Source organism: Artemia franciscana, chromosome 15 (genome assembly GCF_032884065.1).
Source record: "Artemia franciscana chromosome 15, ASM3288406v1, whole genome shotgun sequence".
NCBI lineage: Eukaryota > Metazoa > Arthropoda > Branchiopoda > Anostraca > Artemiidae > Artemia > Artemia franciscana.
The window spans coordinates 42,064,680-42,070,679 of record NC_088877.1 but is presented as its reverse complement, the minus strand read 5'-3'; the positions used below and the strand labels follow the sequence as shown (position 1 = coordinate 42,070,679).

The window sequence follows — 6,000 nt, the reverse complement described above, 5'->3', positions numbered from 1 at the left end:
CTCGTAACTCCACAGGAGCCTAACATCATAAGTCGTAGCGTAATTGTGCTCACATTTTAATTTTCAAGAATTACTAAATAATTTTAAGAACGTATAACTCTTTTCAAGGGTTGACGGGCAATTCTAGAGGTCCAATATATGAATCTTGTTTTTCTTTTAAAAGGTCTGTGATAAGATCAGGGGCAACAATTCACAAAAATTTAGGGATGGGGGAAAAGTGTTTTCAATATAGTCAAGAAGATACGAAAGAGGGCTTTCTAAAACCTAGGGGGGGAATTTGTTTTATTCCAATTTTTCAGTTTAAAAAACCTAACGAAATATCCGTGAGAGGGGAAGGGGTCGATTTTTCACGGGATAAATACTCCGTGGTGGAATTTTCCACGGGAGAAATTTTCCATTGAAAGATTTATAGGTATTTCTGGCTTAATTTGAAAAATAATAAGAAATTAAATGGAAAGCAAATCTTTTATCAATAGTAGGCCCAGGAGAATTTTCCTAACGGAATTGTGCGCAAAAAATTTTCCGGGGGAATTTTCAGTAAGGATGGAATTGTCCGAGAAGAATTTTCCGGGGGAGATTTTTTCGAGAGGACTTTCCATGGAGGATTTTTTGGGAGGGGATTTTCATAAAGGAGATGGCGGGAATCGCGTTCCGCGATTTTCACGCGGATTTCCCGGTATTATTTGACAAACGATCAGATATTAAATAAAAAAGACAAGTTTTTCGATTGAAAGCAAGGAGCAATATTAAACTTAAAACAAGTAGAAACTATTCGGTATATGAGGGGGGGCACCCCCTGTTCAATGCCTCGCTCTCTGAGCTAAAGTTTGACATTTTGTCCCTATATTTCAAGACCGACGCCTGAAAAATATGGGCTGTTCAACTAGGATGAGATGCTTATTAAATTACTAACAACTATAGCTTGAATAGCGAAGTATTCAGGAAGGGGTATCCTTCCTCATATATGGAATAATTTCTGTTCGTTTTAAGTTTTAATGTTGTTCCTTAATTCCAATTGAAAAAAAAACTTTGATATTTAAAAACAAAGTGTTGATATTCGATTACATAAATAGATCCAAAATAATTTGAGATGCTATAGTAACATTTTTCATTCCAAGGTCTATTTATATAAGAAGCCTTCATCCCAAAAAGAAAAGGCAAATATATCGCATTTAAATAACACAGCGAGAGAAAAGAGCAATAGCGTTGATGTGAGACTAAAAAGAGGTAGGCAACCACTTTCATGGCCCAAACCACTATCAGGGGGGCTCTATTTTGAATTAAATAAAAACAAGAGCTAAGAGCTCATATGGCAGTTGTGACGAGGAAAGAAGAGCTAAGAGCAAGAGCTCATTTGGTATGAGCTCTGACAAAATTCTAAGAATCAATAGATTGATTTAAAGGAAAATCAGAGGCTTAATGCCGGTCAGGATTTAAAATAAGAGCTCTGAGTCACGATGTCCTTCTAAATATCAGAATTCATTATGATCCGATAACCCACTCATAAGTTATAAATACCTAATTTTTTCTAATTTTTCCACTCCCTTTTACCCCCAAGATGGACGAATCTGGGAAAACTACTTCATCAAGTCAATCTGTACAACTCCCTGACATGCCTACCAATTTTCATCGTCCTAGCACGTCCAGAAGCACCAAACTCGCCAAACCACTGAACCCCTCCCTCCAACTCCCCCAAAGAGAGCGAATCCGGTACGGTTACGTCAATCACGTATCAAGGACATTTCCTCATTCTATCCACCAAGCTTCATCCCGATTCCTCCACTCCAACTGTTTTCCAAGATATCCCCCTCCAACTCCCCTCAATGTCAAAAGATCTGGTTGGGATTTGAAATAAGAGCTCTGAGACATGAATTCCTTCTAAATATCAAATTTCATTAAGATCCCATCACCTATTCGCCAGATAAAAATACCCCGATTTTCACGTTTTCCAAGAATTCCGGTTTCCCCCTCCAAGTCTCCCCAATGTCATAGGATCTGGTCGGAATTTAAAATTAGAGCTTTAATGCCCAAGATACTTCTAAATATCAAATTCCATTAAGATCTGGTCACCCTTTCGTAAGTTACAAATACCTCATTTTTCCAAATTACTCCCCCCCCCCAACTCCACCAAAGAGAGCAGATCCGGTCCAGTTATGTCAGTCACGTATTTTAGACAGGTTTTTATTCTTCCCATCCAGTTTCATCCTGATCTCTCCACTTTAAGTACGTATCTAAGACTTCCCACCAAGTTTCATCCCGATCCCTCCAATCTAAGAGTTTTCCATGATTTTAGGTTCCCCCACCCCAAACTCCCCCCAATGTCATCAGATCCGATCGGGACTTAAAATAAGAGCTTTGAGACACGATATCCTTCTAAATATCAAATTTCATTGAGATCCGATCACCCGTTCGTAAGTTAAAAATACCTCATTTTTTCTAATTTTTCAGAATTAACCCCCTCCCAAAAAATACGCCTGCCAAATTTCATCGTCCTAGCTTACCTGTAAGTGCCTAAAGTAGCAAACCGGACCGACAGACAGACCGACAGAATTTGCAATTGCTATATATCGCTTGGTTAATACCAAGTGCCATAAAGACAAGCTTTTTCAACTGAAAGTAAGGAGCAACATTAAAACTTACGACGAACATAAATTATTACGAATATGAGGGGGATTGCTCTTCCTCAACACCTCACTCTTTACGCTAAGTATTTTAGAACTTTTAAAAAAAGCTTCTCATTCTTTTAATTTAACGAGCTTAGTGTTTCAGGAGTCGTTCTGAAGGAATTGGGACAGAATTCAAACTCTAGCTGTAAGAGCGAGTCGTTGAGGAGGAGCAACCCTGCTCATATACGTAATGATTTTTGTTCGTTTTAAGTTTTAATGTTGCTCCTTATTTTCAGTTGAAAAAACCTTTTTTTTAGTTTCTAATCGCTTTTTAAATAATGACAGGAAATCTGGTAACATCTCCACGGAACAATCCCTCCTCCCACAGATCCCCCAGTGTAAAATTTCCTCTGAAAAATTCTTCCCCTCTGGAAACTTCCTTCCCAATGAAGAATTAAACCCGTGGAAAATCCCACCATCAGGACTCCCCTCCCTCCCCCAACCCTAAAAATGTATGCATACTTACCAATAACAAATACTTTACGTAAACAGTGGGCAAATTTTGTAACTTCAAGACCTTTTCCCAGGGACCTCAGGGGGTCATGATATCTCCAAAGGCGTAGTTATTCAGCCTTTCAACTATGCTGAACAAAATGGATATCTCAAAATTTTGATCGAACAATTCTGAGAAAAAAAAACAAGAGCCAAGAGCTCATATGGTATAAGCTCTAGCAAAATTCTAAGAATCAATAGATTGATTTAAAAGGAAAATCAGAGGCTTAATGTCAGTCGGGATTTAAAATAAGAGCTCTGAGTCATGAGGTTCTTCTAAATATCGAAATTCATTAAGATCCGATCACTACTTCGTAAGTTAAAAATACCTCAATTTTTCTAATTTTTCCAAAACAACACCCCCTAGCTCCTCCAAAGAGAACAGATCCGTTCCAATTATGTCAACCACGCATCTATAACTTGTGCTTATTCATCCCATCAAGTTTCATCCCAATCTCTCCATTCTAAGCGTTTACCAAGATTTCTGTTTCCCCCCTCCAACCACCCCATGTCCCCGGAATGGAGCATCTGAGACATAAGATCCTTCTAAATTTCAAGTTTCATTCAGATCCGATCACCCATTCGTAAGATAAAGATACCCCAATTTTCACGTTTTCCAAAAATTCCGGTTTCCCCCTGCAACTCTCCCCAATGTCGTGATTTAAAATAAGAATTTTAAAGCACAAGATCCTTCTAAATATCAAATCTCATTAAGATCTGATCACCTGTTCGTAAGTTACAAATACCTCATTTTTTCTAATTTTTCCGAATTACTCCCCCCGAAAAACTCCGCCAAATAGAGTGGCCCGGTCTGAGTATGTCAGTCACGTATCTTGGACTTGTTTTTATTCTTCCCACCAAGTTTCATCCTGATCTCTCCGCTTTAAGTGTTTTCCAAGATTTCCGGTTCCCCCTCCCAACTCCCCCCAATGACTCTGGATCCGGTCGGGATTTAAGATAAGAGATCTGAGCTACGAGGTCCTTCAAAATAAGACATTTCATTAAGATCTGATCATTCCTTCGTAAGTTTAAAATACCTCATTTTTTTTATTTTTCAGAATTACCCCCCCCCCCCCAACTCCCCCAAATAGAGCGGATCCGGTCCAGTTAAATCAATCACGTATATAGGAATTCTGCTTATTTTCCCCACCAGGTTTTATCCCGATTCCTCCACTCTAAGCGTTTTCCAAGATTTTAGACCCCCCCTCCCAACTCCCCCCTATGTCAACAGATCTGGTCGGGATTCATAACAAGAGCTCCGAGACACGACATCCTTCTAAATATCAAATTTCATTAAGATCCAATTACCCGTTCTTAAGTTAAAAGTATCTCATTTTTTCTATTTTTTCCGATTTAACCGTCCTCCCACTCCCCCCTCCCCAGATGGTCGAATCGGGGGAAAGACAATTTTCTAATCTGGTCTGGTTTCTAATACGCCTGCAAAATTTCATCGTCCTAGCTTAACTGGAAGTGCCTAAACTAGCAAAACGGGACCGACAGACCGACAGAATTTGCCATCGCTATAATGTCACTTGGTAGGTACCATGTACCATAAAAAAGGGGGGCTAGTTGCCGTCCAATCTCTTTGGTCACTTGAAAAGAGAACTAGAACTTTTAATTTCCGTCTAAGTGAGCCCTTTCCGATATTCTAGAGCCACCCAGTTGATATGATCACCCCTAGGGGGAAAAACAAACAAATAAACACGCATCTGTGATCTTTCTTCTGGCGTAAAATACGAAATTCCACATTTTTTCAGATAGGAGCTTAAAAACCTCTAAAATAGGGTTCTCTAATACACTGAATTTGTTGGCGTGAGTTTCATTAAGATTATGACTTTTGGGGGTTTACCCCCCTTTTCCAAAATTTGGTTAATTTTCTCCGACTAAAGCCTTTGATGAATACGACTAAACTTAAGGAAACTTATATATTTGAAATCAGCATAATAAGGTGATTCTTTTGATAAATTTATTGGTATCAAAATATATTTCGTAGAGTTTCCATAGCAATTGGGCGGGTTGCTCCTTGCTTACAGTTCGGTACCATGAACTGTTTGATTATTTAACTTTTATATATATATATATATATATATATATATATATATATATATATATATATATATATATATATATATATATATATATATATATATATATATATATATATATATATATATGCTACTAATACTACTACTACTGCTAAAAACTCAGTGCAGCACCAAGCCACCCGAGGCCAATACAGCTACGCACGCTCCTCCTCCAACCTAATCTATTCAAGGCCTCCCTCTTTACACCCTCCCAGGAAGTTCCCATTTCCTTTAAATCTTTATTTATGACATCCTCCCAACCAAGACGAGGACGACCCGCTTTCAATGTAGCCCCAGACGGTTGACCAAAAAGGACAATATTTGGCAATCTGTCATCCTTCATCGCCAGAACACGGCCTAGCCATCTTAACCTTTCTTTCATTATAGCCCTAGAAAGTGGGATTGAATCACATTTTTTGTACAGCATACTGTTTGAAATACGGTCAGTCAGCCAGGTACCCAGAACAATCCGTAGGCAATTTCTTTGGAAAACATCTGGATTTCACATTTGCAAATGGGACTGGGAAGAGGAGTATTCAAGGGGGGGATTTTGAACCCCAGTTTACAGTTTTCAACCACGTAGATTTTAGTGACAAAAGTTTTATGGTTTTGAGACTTCCCATTCCAGAAATGACAGTAAAATCGCATTCTGCAGTCATAACATATTTTAACATTATTTTAACATATGATGTTGTTTGTAAAGACCACATTCTAAAAAAAAAAAAAAAATACAAATATTAGTATTAGCTTTCAATTCA

At 38.2% G+C, this 6,000-nt stretch overlaps 1 protein-coding gene across 1 annotated transcript in view; it reads right to left on the bottom strand.

Moving 5' to 3' along the window:
* LOC136036495 (advillin-like) overlaps positions 1 to 6,000 on the bottom strand; it is a gene marked incomplete in the record, with an annotated part of 128,196 nt that overhangs the window by 15,361 nt on the left and 106,835 nt on the right.